The 14,163-nt window shown below is 33.6% G+C and overlaps 1 long non-coding RNA gene across 1 annotated transcript in view; it reads left to right on the top strand.

Moving 5' to 3' along the window:
- The window catches only part of LOC143078972 (uncharacterized), a 55,576-nt gene that overhangs the window by 20,193 nt on the left and 21,220 nt on the right, over window positions 1–14,163 (top strand). Inside the window, exon 5 of the long non-coding RNA XR_012979317.1 lies at window positions 13,826–13,941. This is a non-coding gene — a long non-coding RNA (uncharacterized LOC143078972). The remainder of the gene's footprint in view (window positions 1–13,825; window positions 13,942–14,163) is intronic.

The following is a 14,163-nucleotide window of genomic DNA, read 5'->3' as shown; positions in this document are numbered from 1 at the left end:
GAATTAAAAAATGTTTATATCATTGAAAAAGCTCCAAATTATCTCCCTTTGGTGCAAAAATGTCATTTTTCGACGTTTAAATTGAAATATCTTTTTAAACTCATCGGTGACCTATATTGTTTTCAAACAAGCTGTACATAAACGAAATAAATGTAAAATTTAAGCGATTTCTGTAATTTAGTTCTTTTTTTATTTCGATATTACGAATATTTCTCCTAATAGTTCACCAGAAAAAGCACATTAATAAAAATGTATGCTTCTTTCGGAGGCAGATTGTCAGCTTAAATGAACGGGGACCCCATATTTATATTTCTATAAGTTAAAGATAAAGTTTAATCATAGAAAAAAAGCAAAATCCTATATTAGAAAAAAGTGGATTTGGACCCGCGAGCCTCCTTAAATAGTTTTTTATAAAGCATTTCAATTTGGCAAAACATCTTGTAGTTTTGTTCGGTAAATATAGTATTTTGAAAGTAGAATATCACAAACTAGTCAAAACATTTACTAAATGTTATCATCGGTATAAGACCATCATTCGGATATATAGCTCAACATGCAGACTGCTTATACGTTCAGGTATTTCACATCCAATATTTTATGGAAATGTTCTTTATAAAGCACAAAAATGTCAGTATTCACCCCAGAAGCTAACAAAACCTTTAAATAGACTTATTAAGAAGGGATATAGTTACGATACTGTTGTCAGGTCATTAAAGATTGCATATTTTGGCGTTAATATTGATTCACTTATAGGGTCTTTGCATCGGAACTAAACACATTTATTATTAATAAACCAGTTGTTGGCATGACACGGGTTATTTTCTTCTCATATATGTTATGATACTAAACCCCTAACAGGTAGGATTGTGCCTGATATTCATATGATGGAGACATAATTTTTCAATCAGTTTAATTGAAGTCTGGAGCTGGCATGTCAGTTAACTGCTAGTAGTCTGACGTTATTTATGTATTATTGTCATTTTGTTTATTTTCTTTGGTTACATCTTCTGACATCAGACTCGGACTTCTCTTGAACTGAATTTTAATGTGCGTATTGTTATGCGTTTACTTTTCTGCATTGGCTAGAGGTATAGGGGGAGGGTTTAGATCTCACAAACATGTTTACCCCCCCCCCCCCCCCCGCATTTTGGCGCCTGTCCCAAGTAAGGAGCCTCTGGCCTTTGTTAGTTTTGTATTATTCTAACTTTTAGTTTCTTGTGTACAATTTGGAGTTTAGTATGTCGTTCATTATCACTGAACTAGAATATATTTGTTTAGGGGCCAGCTGAAGAACGCCTCCGGGTTTGGGAATTTCTCGTTGCATTGAAGACCTGTTGGTGACCTTCTGCTGTTGTCTGCTCTATGGTCGGGTTGTTGTCTCTTTAGCACATTCCCCATTTCCATTCTCAATTTTATTCATCTGATTTTTAACAAAATTCAATTTAACATTTTTGTAGATACCAAATAAAATAATCATAATATTCAAAGGCAGTTCAATATTTGTCATTTCAAAAATCCAGATGTTTAGTGCATGCCAGAGACTAGCGACCATCGGACAGCTCCAAAATAATGTTCTATGGTCTCTGGTCCTTCTTTACAAAATGTACATATGTTGTTACTATTTATTTTCATCTTGTAAAGTAGTGAATTAGTTCCCAAAATTCTATGGATAATTATATATTGGAACCAGCAAAGCTTAGTGCTTTTAGTATATTTGGTACACGAAGTGTGTATTTTTTTCCAGTAAATACCAGTCATATTAAGATGGTTCTCCCATTTTCCCTTTATTTCGTTTGTGGTTTGAATTCTTTATTTTTGATAATAATAATAATAATAATAATGATAAATTTCACATATGTCTAATATGTCAGTATAGTCGAGTTACTCGGAGTTCGTCTACTGTGTTTTAGTTATATGTTGTTTGTTTTCATGCTTGTTTACTACAATTTGTCTTCCCTTTTATCACAGTAATTTTATTTTTAGCTCACCTGGCCCGACGGACCAATTGAGCTTTTCTCATCACTTGGCGTACGTCGTCCGTCGCCGTTAACTTTTACAAAAATCTTCTCCTCTGAAACTACTAGGCCAAATTACACCAAACTTAGCCATAATCATCATTGGGGTATCAAGTTTGAAAATAGTGTGGGGTGACCTGGCCAACCAACCAAGATAGCCGCTATGGCTAAAAATAGAACATGGGGATAAAATGTAGAATTTTGCTTATAACTCTGAAACCAAAACATTTACAGCAAATCTGACATGGGGTAGAATTCTTTATCAAGTTTTTAGATAAATTGTACAACCGGTAGTTGGGTTGCTTCCCCTGAATTGGTAATTTTGAGGAAATTTTGCCGTTTTTGGTTATTATCTTGAATATTAATATAGAAAGAGATAAACTGTTAGCAGCAATAAAGTCAGCAAAGTAAGATATAAAAATAAGTCAGCATGACCAAAATGGTCAGTTGACCCCTTAAGGAGTTATTTTCCTTTATAGTCATCTTTTACAAATTTTTCGTAAATTTTTGTTATCTTTTACTAAAATCTTCTCCTCTGAGACTGCTAACTTTTTTTCAGACAATTAAGGATTTAATAAAAACAACATTTTCATTTATTTTCATGTGGTACGCACTGAAACCCTGGTTTCCCCTTGTGAATGGATGTGTCACCGCCGAAGGCAATGACTGTCTGCAACCAACGACAAAATTATTGTCAGTTGTGTTAAGATTGATTTGAGTTCTGGTTTCTACCTTCTGATTTTGCCTCTGTCATATGCCTTACAGTGTGTTTTAGCAAAAATTTAATAAAAGTGGTTTAAACTTTAGTGCTTCAAATGTTTTTTGCAGTCGATTCTTTGGCATTTCTGTATAAAGGAAACGTTTTTGGCAAAACAAATGTCGTCCATGTCATTCGTCGAGTTGGTCAGCAGTTGGCGTTGTGGCCGTGCATGTGTCTTGCAAATGACGTTGCATAATAAAATTTTATTGACGTTGCGTTGTCACTACATATTGCTCTGGTCATGGATGGTCAATAACAAATCCCGTCTGCCTGTACCGTTGTTGTAAGGAGAGTAAAACGAGTTTCTGACGTAAAATTGTCTGCAAACAGCACATTCACGTACTCCTGCCTGCAATATTCTTACGGCCTTATTCATATTTTCATTGCCTAGTCTCGGCAATATGGAGGTGCAACATTCAAGTGTGGGTATGGATTAAAATAATTGATTCAGACAAAAAACATCGTTAAATATCATTTATGGGTTTTAAAGTTTTGCTTTAAGGGGGCTCGCGGGTATTTTTGTTTTTATATAAGAGTTCGCTATATTTTTTTATAAATGAACTTTATCATATACTTAATAGAAAAATGAAATAAAATAATGGGGTCACCGTTCATTCAAGCCACCAATCTGTCTCCGAAAGAAGCATACAAATTTGTTAATGTCCTTTTTTTCTGTTGAACTAATAGGAGAAATAGAGGTTATATCGAAATAAAAAAAGAACTAAATTACAGAAATCGCTGAAATTATACAATTATTTCGTTTATGTACAGCTTATTTGAAAACAATAATAAAAAATATAGGTCACCGATGAGTTATATTTCAATGTTGATGCAAAAAAAATGGCATTTTTGCACCAAAGGGAGATGATTTGGAGGTTTTTCAACGATATAAGCATAAACCGAATCATTTTTGGGGGATTTTTTTGTACCATATCATAAAGTAATAACTAATAGTGTAATAAATAAAATTTGTAATGAAAAAAACAAGTACCCGCGAGCCTCCTTAAGGAATTCGTGTGAATTCAATAATTCGGTATGTTCAATAACCTCAGGTAAGTCAGATATTGAATTTTTCTAACCATAATGAAGTATGGTAAGCATTATTAGTAGTGAGGATCAATTATGACTAAGTTAATAAAAATCACCAAAAATGTGTGTTGCATTCCGTCAGTATATTATAGTATTTATTTATGTGCTGAGTGTTTTTGCGTTCATTTGTACGGTGATCTGAATTGTAAATCGATTAAATGTCGTCCACGGTTTAGAGTGCAACCTTTGCGGAGTGGTATACTTCGGTGAAACGAAAGGAAGGCTAAACAAACGTGTGTGCGGTCATAGATCAGACATTAACATCAATGCTAACGACATTCTATACCAGCATTTCAATCAGCCCGATCATTCCAACGTTTCTATGACAGTTCGCATTATCGAAAAGATATACCATAGCTCAACTATCCTAATCTTTCAACGACTCTCCGTAGACAAAAAGAGGGCTACTGGATTAGACAATTGGGAACTGCGACTCCTTATGTTTGCAATGACAAAATTGATGGTATAGGTATTCTATCTAGTCCTTTGTGTAACTTCGTGAATGTGATGAATAGTTTCAACTCGACTCCTCGACGTAGACGCAGTTATGGTCATCGTCATTATACATCACCTTCTCTGCATGATGTCTCTATTAATGACTTGCTGCCATTTATACAAAAGCTGTTCGGTATTCATCACATTCGCACGAAACATTATTCATTGCCCCTTTCAAAACTTCATTTTCTGTTCAATTTATGTTTGGAATCCACTGTTACAAACCCTCATTCAAACCAATACAAACTTGAAGCTATAATTTCGGATATTGCAAGTCAGTCCGCATTGGAAAAGATGAAAAAGAAAAGAGAAAAGATCTTTCCTTAATCTTTGCTTTCCAAACAAAGGTCTCGATGGCGTCAACTTAGGCAATATTCTTCATCATAAATTAGTTCAATCGAAAATACCTCCTTATTTCAAAGACCAGTCTGTACCAATCATTTTTATACCTATACCAAACCTATTGCAACTAAAATTTTCAATTACAAACACGTTTTGCAGGATCTCGATATTGACGACTTCAAGTCTAAACCTCCTGATTGCACTTGTGCTAGTTCCCTATTCACATATAATCCGGCTGGCCACGTTATTACCGGTGACCTCAACATTGTTAATAACACTTCTCTACGAAATGTGTTATCGAAAGGTACAAAATATCGTGAGCCTGAATCCATCAATTGGAAATACAACTTTAAAATTTTGATGGATTCAGTCAAGGATTATGCCAGGCAATGGGCTATGCGCGAGAAGGAAGACGTAGACACTCTTTCCGAATGGATTAAGGCAGTGAGGTCGTTGATACAAATCAGAATTAAGAAACTGAATGGGTCTATCAATGCCCATGCTACGTCAATCTTTAAGGACCCAAATGTTTTAAAACACCTATCCTACCTCAATGACAAATATGTTGTTGTCCCCGCAGATAAAGCCCCAAACAACATCGTTTTTGTGTGTAAAACTCATTACATTAACTGCTTAATAAACGAATTAGGTATTGACAATTCACTTGGAAACTCAACATATACCCTCACGACACTTACCAAAGAGGAAATCCTGGATAATCATAGGTCTGTTCTATGTTCCTTCGGAATTTCAACTAAAGATGAAGAACTGGATCTTCCATCACTGTATTGGATACCTAAACTAAATAAGTGTCCTTACAAACAACGGTATATTGCTGGGTGTTCCAAGTGCTCCACGTAACCTGTTTCTAAATTATTAACATCTATTTTAACAGCAATCAAAGACGGGCTTCAGGTTATTGTGAAACTGCCTATTCTAGTGGTGGCGTTAATCAGATGTGGATACTTAATAATTCCAAAGATCTTTTAGAGTACGTACAATCTAACTCTCTTTCATCTTGTAACAGTATTAAAACATTTGACGTTTCTACTCTTTACACAAGTAATCCACATTCCAAACTGAAAGACAAATTGAAAGTTGATATTGCTTTGCTTCATAAAAAAAAATGGCCAACGTAGATACAAGTATCTTGTCTTAGGGAGGGATAAATCCTACTTTGTAAAGGATCACTCTGATTCAAAAAAAATTCTCTGAAACTGACATTATCAAGATGCTTCATTTCTTGATTGTCAACATATTTGTTACGTTCGGAGGAAGTGGTTTTCAACAGACTGTCGGCATTTCAATGGGAACAAATGGTGCCCCTCTACTTGCCGACTTGTTTCTCTATTATTATGAGGCTGACTTCATGCAGGAACTTCTTAGGAAGAAAGATAAGAAGTAAGCGATATCCTTTTACTCTACTTTCCGCTATATAGATGATGTTCTTTCACTAAATAATTCAAAATTTGGTGACTATGTGGAACGCATCTATCCCATCGAACTAGAGTTAAAGGATACTACAGAAACAATTAAGTCGGCCTCAAATCTTGACTTACATCTAGAAATTGACAATGAGGGTCGGTTGAAAACATAACTTTACGACAAAAGAGATCATTTCAGCTTGCAATTGTGAACTTTCCATTTCTAAGTAGCAACATTCCAGCAGCACCTGCATACGGGGTGTATATCTCCCAATTGATACGATATTCCCGTGCTTGCATTTCCTATCATTTTCTTGATAGAGGGTTGCTGCTCACAAGAAAGCTATTAAACCAAGAGTTCCATATGGTGCAGTTGAAATCATCCCTTCGTAAATTTTACGGACGCCATCACGAGTTGGTTGACCGTTATGGTTAACCGATGATATCGGATATGTTCCTTACATCGTAACTACAATCCCCTTCCCTTTCATGAATGTGACCTACCGAAGTAGACTATTTACCGGATTTGTTATCACATAAGCAACACGACGGGTGCCACATGTGGAACAGGATCTGCTTACCCTTCCGGAGCACCTGAGACCACCCCCTAGTTTTTGGTGGGGTTCGTGTTGTTTATTCTATAGTTGTGTGATGTGTACTATTGTTTGTCTGTTTGTCTTTTTCATTTTTAGCCATGGCGTTGTCAGTTTATTTTCGATTTATGAGTTTGACTGTCCCTTTGGTATCTTTCGTCCCTCTTGTATTGTATTCCTGTTGTCATTTTTGCGATTTCACCCACCGTGTTTTTTTAATTTCCTGTATCAAGTCAAGAATATGGCAATTGTTATGTACAGTCCGTTTTGATATATGATGGCGTTTGCGTTCATTGTTGTTCGGTGTTTCTGTTGTTCTGTTGTTTTCCTTTTATATTAGATGTGTTTCCCTTGGTTTTAATTTGTTACCTTTTACTAATTTTTTTGTTAATTGATTTATGGCTATTGAACAGCGGTGTACAGCTAAAGGCTTAATTTATGTCAAATGTAAGGAAAATTTATTTCAACTTGCTGGAAACGGTATTTCATTCGAGCTTTGTTCTTTGATATTAAATGTTTAAATTACAAAAACCCGATAACAAATTATGCTGAGGCAAAATATAAGGGCCCTTTGTACTTGCTGTTCGGTGTGAGCCTAGGATCCGTGATGAAGGCCGTACCTTGACCTATAATGGTTTACTTTTATATGACTTGGATGGAGAGTTGTCTCATTGGCACTCATACCACATCTTCCTATATCTATTTACTGATAAAGGTATAACTATACTGAAGACTTCTATCATTTCCTTTTGTATTTAAGGGTATAACCATGCATTTAGTAAATGCTCATAATGTTTAACCATACGTTCCTTTTTTTTTTAGCCTTTCATTTGTATCTTATTGCACTTCTTGTTATGTTGGTGTATTTAGTCATAATTGAATATAACTCTGCATAGCAGAATGTATGATAGTGTGCTTTTTCAACAGGTGTAATTTATTTGCATTTGTTGAATCCAGAGTATACTTTAAACCGCTATGTTTGTGCCCTACTACTAAATGACCAAAATAACCGGCGTTATCAAAGTATGTCGTTCAGAATATTTTCAAAGTTTACAATTGTCCATAACTTTTTGTAACATTAAGTTATAATATTAATTTACAGATTTAATTTTGCATTTCGTTCTAGTTATCCGTTTTTGTAGATTTTTTTGAAAATTGATCTTGTCATTGTTTATTTTGCAATTTCTACAAATCTTACGCTTGCTTTAGGTACACTATAAAATTTATTCCGAACGAAGTTTGTATACCTTTCATTTCTTTATGTCATGTTTTGAATGGTTATAATTTGAGACGTAGTGTTTTCAGTAGTGAACATGGGGCCAAATCACAAACTAAGCTGACCATGCGTTTTTTGGCTTTGCTCAATGTCGATGGCCGTACGGTGACGTATAGTTGTTAGTTTCTGTGTCATTTTGGTCTCTTGTGGAGAGTTGTCTCCTTGCTCAGTCTCATTTGCAATCATACCACGTCTTCTTATTTTTATATGAAGATAACCATATGAAAATATATATTGCATGAAATATGAATGCTAAAAGTCTCTGGAAGACTATTGGTAAAAATTACAATTCAAAAGCAAGTCCAGATACAACAATACCAACTATATGTCACCGTATGGCTTTCAACCATTAACAAGACTAATAATGCATAGTTAGCTATACAGACAAATGTAAATGGTTTTCAGGGCAAATCAGCCTATGTTCTAATGTGAAAGTTGTTGACCATATTTGATATCTAGCTTGTTTATCAAACCTCGAATGTTTTGGTTGTCTTGTTCAGTTTGAACACGATCATGGATAAAAATCGGAAATGTTTATTGGCTATTTTTAATTCTGCATATAAATGTAACATTTTAATTCTTATAATTTATAAAACGGCATCGGTTGCCGCGTCGTAAAAAAATATATTTTACATCAGCCACTAGGCGTTCAACACTGAGGTAGTGATTCGAACACCTCTTGTGGTAAGGTGCATCGCATCATCTTCAATTTCATTTAACAATGATTTGACATAGATTTCCAGTTTTCGTGCCTCAGGTTAGTAGTAATTTCAGATAGTCTGACCTTACCGTCGCCATGTGTAGCTGTTCCGGACCATATGAGTATTTTGACCATACGCGTATGGTCATGACCATATGGGTATATATTCATATGTTCAGAACATACGCGTATGGTCTGGGTAATTAACACAGCTTCTTAAAAACACCGCAGACATATTGGAATGCAAAAAAGCTATGACACCGTGTGGAAGTAATTTTCATCCAAGCCTACATGTAAGAATGTAATTAAAAATGAAAACTAAGATGGCATCAATATTCAATTTTTACGTAGTATTTGAAATTTAAAAATAATACATTGTCATGTAACCAACATTGTTTTTTAAAAAAGTTTTTGTATTTTTGAAACTTTTATAATATAATTAAAAAAAACTAGCCTATATGGTCCAAATACTCATATGGTCCGGCCCGTTAAGTCACCAAACGAGTATTATGCTCATATGGTCCGACCATACGCGTACGGTCTGATCATATGCGTATGGTAGGACCATATGAGTATACTCATATGGTCTGGAACATAGCCGTGAATGCTTACAATAGCGTAAGCACATCACCTATCAATAAATCATCAAATGTTTAGTGATGAATTATTTTTTTCGGCATTTTGTTCTGTGATGTTAAGATCATATCATATGTGCATTTAAAATATACTTCCTATATAATACCATCTTTTTGTCGTTTTTTTTTGTGCTAGCCAACTGAGTACTAATTTTAAAGATGATATGAAAGAACGGAATAATATATATTAAGTTATCCTTTTCTGTTTAAGTCTTCCATGTCAATTCAAGAAGGATATATTTGTAATGACGCATTTTATAGATACCACTAATACATTTGTTCTTATAACGCATTTTATAGATACCACTAATACATTTGTTCTTATAGTGTGTTATTACAAAGTTCACACTTGATCAGTACATTTTTACAATGTTTCTTTAAATTTTTCAAAATTATTTCAGGTAAAGGTAATGTTGTTAAAATTTATTAAAGTTATAAAGATTTAAAAGTACTGGAATAAAAGTGACTCCTTGGGGAACCAGTTGATAAATCAACTATTTCTGTCTGATACAAAAATGTCCAATCAGTAACATATTTATATAAAAGTCATTTACACAATACTTCAAAGTCATTTGACATAAGATTGTTTATAAAACAGTCCAACACTTTGGACAAGTCCATCCGTTCTACTGTTTAATGTTTTGTAAAGGACAGTTTTGTATCTAGACCAAGTTTGAAATTTTTACCAACAAATTTGTATTGACATTAATTACAAAAATAAGACATAAACTGATCATTTATATCCCTCCCTAAAAATTCGGAAACAAAACAAATAAACTAATTTGCTTGTAGCCTGGTGATTTAAATCGTATTTAAACAGCTTTTTTACTACCCTGTGGCTGACTTGTAGTTGTGTTTTCTGTTATAACATCACCACAGAGTTAGTGTTACTCGTGTCCCGAAACTGATTTGGGTTGTATAGTCTTCTATACACAGTGTATTATTTGACTGAAAGAATTACATTGATAACTCATACAACTTGACCTGCATTTGATATTATTCTGTATTTGTTTTAAAAGCAGTTAATTGAAAGTCAATTTTGAATTCATTCACAGCATTTGCAGACTGCTCAGATAAGAGAGCGTATGACATCATGACAATTTTGTTTATTGTCGGAGAACACATGTAGACTTATAGATGCCCCTTGTGTTTTATTAAGAATTTTGTGAAGAATGGAATACTGAAAGGATATATATTATTTTTCAAACAGATATTAACTCCAACATAACAAGTTATAAAATTAGACTCAAACTAAATGACCATGATTAAACTTTGGTGAAGTTATGAAAATGATGAGATGTGATACGATTGCTAATGAGACAACTGTCCACCAGAGTTTAAAAGTAGTAAAATAAACAAGAAACTAAAATTAAAAACCATACAAGTCTAGCAAAGGCCAGAGGCTCCTGACTAGGGATAGGCGCAAAAATACGGCGGGGTTAAACATGTTCTTTTAAGATCTCAACCCTCCCTCTATACCTCTAGCCAATGTAGAAAAACAAACGCACATCAATACGCACAGTAAAACTCAGTTTAATAGTAGTCCGAGTCCGATTGTCAGAAGAGGTAACAAAAGAAAATAAACAAAATGACAATAATACATAAGAAAACCACCAGACTACTAGCAGTTACTGACAAGCCAGCTCCAGACCTCAATTAAACTGATTGAAAGATTATGTCTTCATCTTATGAATATGAACAATCCCTTCCGTTAGGGGTTTAGTGTTATACCATCAAAAAATATATAAGAAGAACATAACCCGTGTCATGCTAACAAATGGTTTTAAAATAAATGTGTTTAATTCTGATGCATAGACCCTATAAGTGAGCCATTATTAAAGCCAAAATATGCAATCGTTAATGATCTGACAACAGTATCGTAACAAAATCCCTTCTTAATAAGTCTGTTTAAAGGTTTCGTTAAGTTTTGAGGTGAATACTGACATTTTTGTGCTTTGTAAAGAATATTACCATAAAAGATTGGATGTGAAATACCTGAACGTATAAGATGTCTGCATGTTGAGTTAGATTAACGAATGATGTCCGTGTACCGCTGATAAAATTTAGTAAATATTTTGGACTAGTTTGTGATATAGAAAACCCTGGTGTAATAATTTTTTAGTAAAACATAAATTTCTATCGCTAAAATCTAATACGTTGTTGCATAAACGAGCGAATCGTACAAGTTGAGATATATAAACACCATAAGAAGGTGACAAGTAAACATCACCATCTAAAAATGGATAATTAACTTTTTTTCTTTTATTATTAATTTTTCTATTAAGTTTCCCGTTAATGATAAAGATGTAAAGATCGAGGAAAGGGCAGTAGTCAATGTTAGTATAAGCTTTATTTAACGTAAGTTCAGCAGGATAAATTTTGTTATTAAGTATTGTTAATTTTTTGTATGACGTGTTGTTTCGATGGGTCTTTGCTGATTTAATTCATAAATTGTTAATCATAGCAATACAAAAAAAACCAGGTCCGCAATAAGTGTTGCACAGTTAGTTGACGATATACGGAATCTCCAAATGGAAGTTAAAATATATTCGAGTAAAAACTCGAGGGCAGATATAGTACCAAAGCATGTTCAATTGACATAGTTCTTTTGTTTGTTGCTTCTAAATATGACATAAAAGAGTTGGAACATGTGTATTTGCATTCTGACTTTTTAAATGCCCATTTGATTAGGTTTGTGATGTTTTTCTTAATAAGAATATGAGGCAATGTGGTATATAGGGTAGAAAGTTTATCAAATACTTCCAACGAGTTTTTGACACTCCAAAAGTAATTAATTCGACTATTTTCAAAAGCCTTATTTGAACAATTTATTGTCAGGTTTTTGATTGTTCCAAGTGAACAAGTAAGTAGAAAAGACAATTTAGTAGTGGAACAATGGCTTCAAGACAAAATCAATCTATATTTGTAAGGTGTTTTGTGTAGTTTCGGAAGCCAATACATAATTGGGACTTTCATTGTATTTGGTTCTGCTTTTAAAGAGGTAGCTTAAAGTTGATGTGTGTTACAGATGTCGTTTTCTGATGGAATGCTAGTGAATTCATTATTTATTTTTGCAGAACTACAATGTTCAATTTACGTCAAACAATAATGATATTATTAGCAGCTTTATCAGCTGGGACATAAACAAATTCCTTGGCTAGTTGTTTTAGTTTATGTTTGATACGAGAAATATTTTATGGTTCTTGTTTAGAGTAAAATGTTCTTTAAAATATTGTATACGTATAACTATGTGCATTACTGAATTAAAAAAAAGGTCTACAGTTTTTTTGTCAGCTTTTTCCCGTTTTATTCATTTCAAACAATAAGTACGGAGTGAGTCGGAAATGATATTACGACATTCATTCCAATTAATGTTCGACTGGGAACGATATTAAGGCCCTTTACTCTCGGTTGCGAGCGATGTTAAGGTCTCCTGTTATAACATCGGAAATGGGTCCATAAATGTATTCGGAATTACTGCAATTACATGACGTAGGTGTATTTTCACTGATCTTTACATCTTACACACTTGGCTATAATTAAACACATATTTCCGGGTAGATTTCTTGTAAATGTAACAAATAAGAGGGAGGTCAGTATTATCAAAATATCCAGGAATTTCTTCTTTAACAGAATGGTCGTTAAAAATAAGGGCAATATTTTAGAAATCAAAATCTTTATTGACATACTTTTTTTTAATAAAATGTTTTTATGATCTTCAGGGCGATCAATTTTGGGAAACAGTTTAGAATAACAATATACCATTATAATTTGAACGATTTCATACTTAGGACTGCAAAAAGAAATTGTGTTGCAATCCTATAAAATTTTATTTAATTTATTTATAGGTAAAGAACAGAGCTTTGTTAACAGATAATGTCTTCCGTTGTTTTCTGAAATAGAAATTAGGTCCGAAATATTTGTATGATTGGTCCGAAATTTTCTTTGATTGCGATTTTTTCTACGTCCATGAGAACGGTTCTTACGAACAGTTGTAGAAAGTTTATCCAAAATGTTAACAGAATCCGTTCTGGATATTTTACCGATCCCCATGATATTATCTTTTAGACCGAGAGTGCAGACTGTCTGTAATTTTTTTTAAAACTAATTCAATTATTTTCCGTGATCGTACAAACTTTGATTGAGATTCACTAGGTTGCTTATCGTCGTGATTAACAAAATTAGGAACAATTCAAACGGGAACACTAACCGCATAATTCATAACAAAACATTTTACGAAAACAAAAATGACAGACATTATTTTATTGTTTATACATTAATTCCCCCCAAAAAATAACAGGAAAAATATTGAAAATGACAAAATTCACTTGCAATCCAATTCTAACATTATTATAGGGCCTTATGTATTACATTTAATGTAGTATTGGTGTCTAACGCAATCTTGGAATATAGATAACAGAAAGCAATTGGTCAAGTCTTTAAAGTTAATACGCAAGTTTTGAGAAAATACGAAATCTGAATATTATTTTTTTCAGATTACATTGATTTCTGGTTCGACAGTATTCACTGTTTTTGTTTGGATCCCTTAGCAGTCAACGGATTATGTCCACATGTTATAATGGTTTGTACTGGAACGGACAAGGTTCCTGAGGTATATTATACTATGATAATTGTCTTTATCTTGTGGAAACAGTAATTCATATAATTTAGCAATATTACTTGGCTATGTTTTCTTACACGTTACTTCATTTCCGGATCCATACTTTTTACCTCACCTGGCCAAATGGGCCAAGTTAGCTTTTCTCATCACTTTGCGTCCGTCGTCCGTCGCTCGTTAACCTTTACAAAAATCTTCTCCTTTGAACATGCTGTG

Source organism: Mytilus galloprovincialis, chromosome 6 (genome assembly GCF_965363235.1).
Source record: "Mytilus galloprovincialis chromosome 6, xbMytGall1.hap1.1, whole genome shotgun sequence".
NCBI lineage: Eukaryota > Metazoa > Mollusca > Bivalvia > Mytilida > Mytilidae > Mytilus > Mytilus galloprovincialis.
This window is presented reverse-complemented; position numbering and strand designations above follow the sequence as displayed.